Here is a 7,013-nt window from a genome sequence, read left to right as displayed (position 1 = left end):
AGAGAAGAGAAGAGAAAGCAGGGGTGGATGACACACAGAAAAGTAATTTAGTAAGGATGGTAGGTCAGGACCAGGTTATAAAAAACTGCTGTGAGTGATGCTGAGAACAGCTTGGGGAACACCAAATCTAAAAGGTAGCTTCTAGCAACACTTCGGACCTTTACCCCAGGGGAATCTCTGTCTTATTACCCTGCAATGTAAGCAAATATTCTCTGGGTAAAGAAAGAAGAATTACTACCATGGAACGTTGGGGGAGGAAAATGCTCTCTATGTACGGTGGATTAGTTCAGAAACAAATGCAGAGGGATAGGCTATCTTTGGCTGCCAAGGCTATTTGCTATTCAAAAACGTTTGGCAAGATAAGCCAAGATGATGTGTAGAAATGCCTTGGAGAATTGCCCACCAATAATCTCACAAGTTGACTGTTTCCAGGTGATAATAAGTTCTGAGTTGCAGCCAGGGAAATGGGTTGCTAATTGATATTAGAGTTACCCATAATAGCAGCAGAGGTTGACACAAAGAAATAGACTACAAATAAGGTTACTAAATCCTTTAATGAATCACAGAGAGCAATCTGATTTTGAAGATAATGATGAAAGCTAAAACAGAAAATAACAGCAAAATCTTCCTGGTGCAGAGAAAGTAATAACCACACCACGAGATGTTTATTGCATAAGAAGTAAAAGAAAATTGCGATTTTAACACTTGTCACCTCCAAAAACACTCACATTACGTGAGTTTTAGTGATATGCATACTGTAGTATTTAGGGGAATGTTTATTTCGGAATGCATCAAGAAACAAGATGATAATGGGTACATGGGTAGAGATGTGGTTAAGCAAATAGAGTAAAATAGTAGTAGCGTTAAGGTAATCATTATACAGGCGTTCACCGAAAATTATTTCACCTTTTCTGCATGCTTGAAACCTTTCTTTAAAAATGTTGGGAAAAAACAGATGTAGTGGCGGGGGGGGGGCGGTATCTGTTTTCTGGTCTGTTCCGCTACAGACCTGGGACATTGCCTACTCATGATATGAGTACACGAGGTTCTAAAGCTCTACAGTCCTGGAAGAAGCTCCAGTTGTTTTGTCAAAACTCTGGACATTTTCTTTAGCTCAAAACTTAGCTTCTTTGACCTTGACCATTATAGCCTCAATGTAGACTTTATCAGGCATCACAGTAATGGGGGACCTTGGAGAGAAGCTGTGGTCTTTGACAATGTCAATGACTATAGATACAGTCACAGCGAAACAGGGCCTGAGAGAAGCTATCACAGGAGCCACAAGGTTAGGCTGGAGAACACTTTTGTTACCTGCTCTTGAAGATGCTCACATCTCTTTGGAAGAATCTGGCAGTGTCCAGAATTCCAGAAGAATGGAGGAAAAAGTCATGAAAATACTGACTTATCATGATAAAAATATGTGTCCTTACTTGGAATGACTTGGGAGTCACTGCTTATAAATAATTATTCAAAATAGCCATGGAATTGGAAGAATGCTCACAGCTCTGCTCCGCAAGAGTTTACAGCAGACAGTAGAACAATGAGTTAGCCGCAAGCAGAGAGATGATCCTGGGCGAAGCTAGGTTTTAACCGAGGCTAAAGTGGGAGTGAATAGAATGGATGTGATGGAAAAGTGAGGAAATTTGAATACAATGAGCTGGGTAAGTGAAGCCTGGGTGCTCAGAACTAGAGGGGAGATTAGGTGGGAGAGGCTGAGTGAGTAGCCAGATGTCCCAGAGGTGAGTAAGAACAGAAACACTGACTGGATATAAAGTTTATTTAAAGTCACTATTTCTGACTTGACTCTGAATTTCATGAATGTGGTCCTAATATATCTTCCTCATCTCTGAATTGCCAGCCCAAGATACAGTGTTTAAAACTAGAGACAGATTTCTTGTGAAGATAGCAAAGCCCTTAGGCTTCAGGCTCCATTCTTTTCATAGGTACCTTCCAAGGCCCTGGGAGGACCCCAAGCGACGCATTCACAAGGTCATATGTTTTTGTTAAACATTTGCCATTTTGTAAATGGCTCATCCTATAGCCTTTATTAAAGACGGACCCAAAATCATGCAAACTTAGGCTCCTCCAAATCTGCATCTATCACCACCTACAATGTAGTAAATATTCAATTAATATTTATGGGGTTAATGAATGCATACAAAAGGATTTAATGGTAAGATTTCTAAGAAGGAACTTTAGGACTACCTCTAAAATTTGGGGAAAATGTCTCAAAAGTGTTTAGCACCTTACATATATTGCAAAGATACTTACAATCTTTTCCTAAATAATATATATTTTTAAGATTTTACTTATTTATTTGAGAGAAAGAGAGCCCTAGTGGGTGAGGGACAGAGGAAGAAGCAGACTCCCCACTGAGCAGGAAGCCCGATGCAGGGCTCGATCCCAAGACTCCGGGATTATGACCTGAGCCGAAGGCAGACACTTAACTAACTGAGCCACCCAGGTGCCCTTCCTAAATAGTAATTTTTTTAAATCTGAAAATATATATTAATGTTTAGGGAAAGTTTGTGAGAAGAGAGAGGAACAAACAAAAGAGAAAAAACGGGTGCTTTAAACACCTCACTCTAAAAAAGTATGCGCAAAAGCCTGTATATTTAAATAAATCAAAATAAATGAGACCAAAAATATGGAGTTTTTTTCAGCAAAAGACATAATGGGGCATACATATTTTATTTTCTCTAATAGCTATCAAGGACAGCCTTAAGCAACTGGCTTTCATTCCAAAGTAGATTACAGAAGAAAGGAGGTGGCCACTGGAGAAATAAAATACTAATATAAAGAATTTCAAAATATTTCTGTAAAACAAAAGAGGTTCCGATAAATTGAGTAAACTGGTAAAATAATTAGGACACCTTCGGAGAACTTTTCGGACAAACTAATAGGTATTCTCAAAATGTTTGTCAGAAGCCAAATCAAGAAAGTGAGAGATGCCATATTTGGAAATCTCCACTGAACAATCTTTTCTATTTTTTAAATAAAGAGAAAAGAAAATGAAAATAAAGTTGTATTCTTAATCCTATTTGTAATGTTCCTGTTCAGAAAGGCAGCATTAGGCATATTAATGTGTTTACTTCTCCTCTAATTTACGATTCCCTTCCTTCTTTAATGAGATCTGCTCTGCAGCCCATAAAATAATTGTTATGGTAAACTGACTTTTTAAAATTAGCTACACACCAGTTGGTCCAGAAACCTATTCCTCCAGACCATTCATGCACAAAATACCTTTGTGTGAAACCCTTTCCAAATGTGTAATGACTGGAGTTCGTCCAGAAGTTTGCCTGCGGAGTCTCTCAGTGGAAGCAGCCTTACAATTTCCTTTCCTCACAATCGTTTCCAGGAGAGTCTCTGTCATGCGGCCATGCTCAGGCCACTTGCAGGCCCACACGGAAGCAAATACATTCAATCCGAGGGCAGTTTCCAAAGAATGCGGCTTCTTTAACCCGCAGAGATGCTCCCCGACCCAGCGTCTGGCTGGATGGCACTAAGGATGGAGAGAATGACGGAAGATCCTCAGGAGTACTCACCTGGAAGGATCCAGCCTGTCCTTGGAACCATGAGCTCATTGTTTCGTCCGCTTACAGACTGTTTTCCCTCCGTTAACTTTCACACTGAGACTGTTCCTCCACTAGAGTGACCCCTGATGGAAGAAGGCAGACAGAGAAAGGAATGGTTGGCCCTATTCCTCGAAGGTGGGAAAGAGATACGCCATGGATGGAGATCCAATGGAGGGGGCGCGGTATTTCAGAGTCGGAGAGGGAGGGCCGAGACGCACGCAGGCTCATTCCCCCACTTACCAGCAGACTCCCAAATCGGAGGGGCTAACAGGGCCCAATGGGCACTAAAGCAGTTGCTGATTAACATAAGTATTTTTCAAGTGTTCCAATTTGCCTTCATGGAGGCATCCTGCATATCTGGAAGAAAAATGAAGCTTTGCTTTAGAACAATTAATATCAGTATCTTTTGTAACACTTAAAAACTCTAAGGAAAAATAAACTGAAACAAGGGGAGCTTCAGCGTTACTTAGCACATATTCCATTATGCTGCCCAATTGTTTTCTTTTTTTTTCCTTGAAAGCATGATAGTTTAATGTGCAAAAGAAGATTATGAATTCCCCTACCCATGTTGACAAATAAAATTCTCTTTAAGTCAATTTTACTTTTGGTGTTTGAATCGAGGACAGGAACATTCATTCTTTTCACATTTTACAGGTATATTAAGAAGCTTCTTGGGGCGCCTGGGTGGCACAGCGGTTAAGCGTCTGCCTTCGGCTCAGGGCGTGATCCCGGCGTTCTGGGATCGAGCCCCACATCAGGCTCTTCCGCTATGAGCCTGCTTCTTCCTCTCCCACTCCCCCTGCTTGTGTTCCCTCTCTCGCTGGCTGTCTCTATCTCTGTCGAATAAATAAATAAAATCTTTCTTTAAAAAAAAAAGAAGCAGCTTCTTAAGTGCAGGCTTTATGCTGGATACTAGAAAACGAGTAGTGAACAAAGTTGACATATGTTGGAATTTCTCAGCATGCATACTACTTATTTTAGATAAATTCTATATATTGATAGAACTGTAGAACTGGTCAATGTGTATTCCTTTCTTCTGTATTATTAATTGAATGTTTGAAATTAAGAGACCTGTCCAGTATCAATAAAAACTTGTGTTAGACTGTGTCACCTCCAGGCAAGATTTGCTACTATCACCTAAAACACTGAAAATGTCAACCAAGAGGATAAAGTTTGATGTGTCTGACAGATCTGAGTATAGATTTAGAGAAATATTTCATTGACAAAAATCGTTGTAAACAATATTTCCCAGTCTGTAATGGAGAAGATGACGAATCAAGTTTTGCAGTTTAGATTTTTCGCCAAAGGAATGTGTCTATTTGTCGTAAATATAACTCACGGGAATATTGTAATTCGTCTTCCAGAAACTTACTTTATGGTCAGTCACCAAAGAGTAAGATGGTTAGTGGACAGTTTGTAAAGAGAAAATGAAAATGGGAGAGGACATAGGGGAGAAAGTGAGAAGGAGCAAAAGCCAGGTCAACACTCTTCCTGTAGGGGCGCCTGGGTGGCTCAGTCGGTTAAGCGGTTGAGCATCTGCCCTCAGCCCAGGTTGTGATCCCAGAGTCCTGGGATCGAGCCCTGCATCAGGCTTCCTGCTCAGCGGAGATCCTGCTTCTCCATCTCCCTCTGCTGCTCCCCTGCTTGTGCTCTTGCTCTCTCTCCCTCTCTCGCTCTCTCCCTCTCAAATAAACAAATAAATAATCTTAAAGAAATACTTGTCCTATATATTTTTAAAAATATAGGGAAGCATACAAACGGGTACCAAAGAAATGACTGCAGCAAGCAGCAAACCTTGTAACTCAACCAGGCTCTGTCCAGTGGCAGAGGTCAGGAGCCAGAAACTCAGATCTAGAGCCATCTATGAAGATATAATCATTATGGGAAGAATAAAGTCAAATGCAAATGGTGAATTTTAAGAATACAATGCAGTGCCATGGCTTAGAGACATAGGTGATAGAGACAGAGATGAGCCAGAGAGCCAGAGAGAGAGAGAGAGTGATCTAAGCATAGTATAGGTCACAGGAGCATCTGGAAAGGGAACTCTGTGTGTATGTGTGTGTGTGTGTGTGTGTGTGTACACGTGCGTGTGTGTTGTGGGAAGGGTCCAAGGCAGGATTAAGATATCTGAGAATCAGGCAGAGGGTAGGTCAGCAGCAGGCTGCATTTAGTGGCAGGTAACAGCTCTGTCCCTCTGTAGCTGTTCCGCAAACCTTTCAATATCTAGACTTCTCTTGGCTTCTGCTAATGGAACATTATGGCTGATCTTTGGGGGTGAAGTGACGGCTTAAGAAATGAGAAGTGGTGCGAGATAAGTTTAATCCCATCCCTTAATAAATGTAACAAGTGATGCATTCCTATGTAAATCTGTGGCATGTATATTTTCAAAAAAAATTAAAATCTCCCTCTGTAAAAAGAATTTTGCCCTCAACAAACAGCTTGACATACTTTATAACTGCCTAGAAGCAGTCATGTGTCTCAGGGAAGAATACCTGAATCAGTTCAATGTTTAAAATTTTCAAAATGTTTGGAAAAGGCACAGTGAACAGGTACCCATTCAAATCAGGTCGTGGGACAATTTCTATTTTTAACTGCACAGAAACGTTAAGTGTTTCATGTAATGGATCCTCTGAGAATACAACTGTTGAATGACCGGAGATTGTAGTCATGGCTTTGTCACGGCTAGAAAGGTGGTTGGTGATGACACAGGGTGGGCATAAAGGGAAACAGGAAGGTCTGCTTTCCCTTCAAAACCTCAAAAATTTCAGTACTGGATCATGAAGTTCAGTGAATGGTAATGGCCAGTATTTCATTTTAAATAAAATGAAATGTAAAATATAACGGAAAAAGAACAGCAAGTAGAGTACATCACATGTAGGACATCATGAAGCTTTCATTTCAGCTGTGCGTTTGGATATGTGTGTCACATCACGATGTAACGTGTATTTCTTATTGTGGGTTGGAGTCAAAAAAAGTTCAATATTACCTGGTCTAGAAATGGAAGTAGGGAAGAAACGGTCCTATCCTTTTCTTTATATTCTCCTTCAGGCTATATCTTATGATATTTTTCTTTATTCAAGTGTTTTATGAATGTTGCTTTTATCTGATTTCACCTGCATAAAATGTTGAGAGAGAAATATGAGAAACAAGATTTTTTTTTTACTATGTGCACCTCCCTAGGGATCATTCTGCCAAATAAAATATCCTTCCAAGGACACCTTCTAAAATTCCAACTTTTCGTATATTCAAAAAGTCAAAACCCAATGAAAATGTTGATATTACCAACCAGCATTAATGTTTTTGGTTTTCAGTTAATCATACCACTAAGCCTTAAAACTCCTGACACAGACAAACACCTCATCATTACAATTTTAAAACAGCTTTAAAAGAAGAACGCAAATGAGTCAGACTTTTTTTTTCTTTATCTGCTTCAGGCAA

The sequence above is a fragment of the Ursus arctos genome, unplaced genomic scaffold, assembly GCF_023065955.2.
Source record: "Ursus arctos isolate Adak ecotype North America unplaced genomic scaffold, UrsArc2.0 scaffold_10, whole genome shotgun sequence".
Lineage (NCBI taxonomy): Eukaryota > Metazoa > Chordata > Mammalia > Carnivora > Ursidae > Ursus > Ursus arctos.
Note: the sequence above shows the minus strand (reverse complement) of the source record.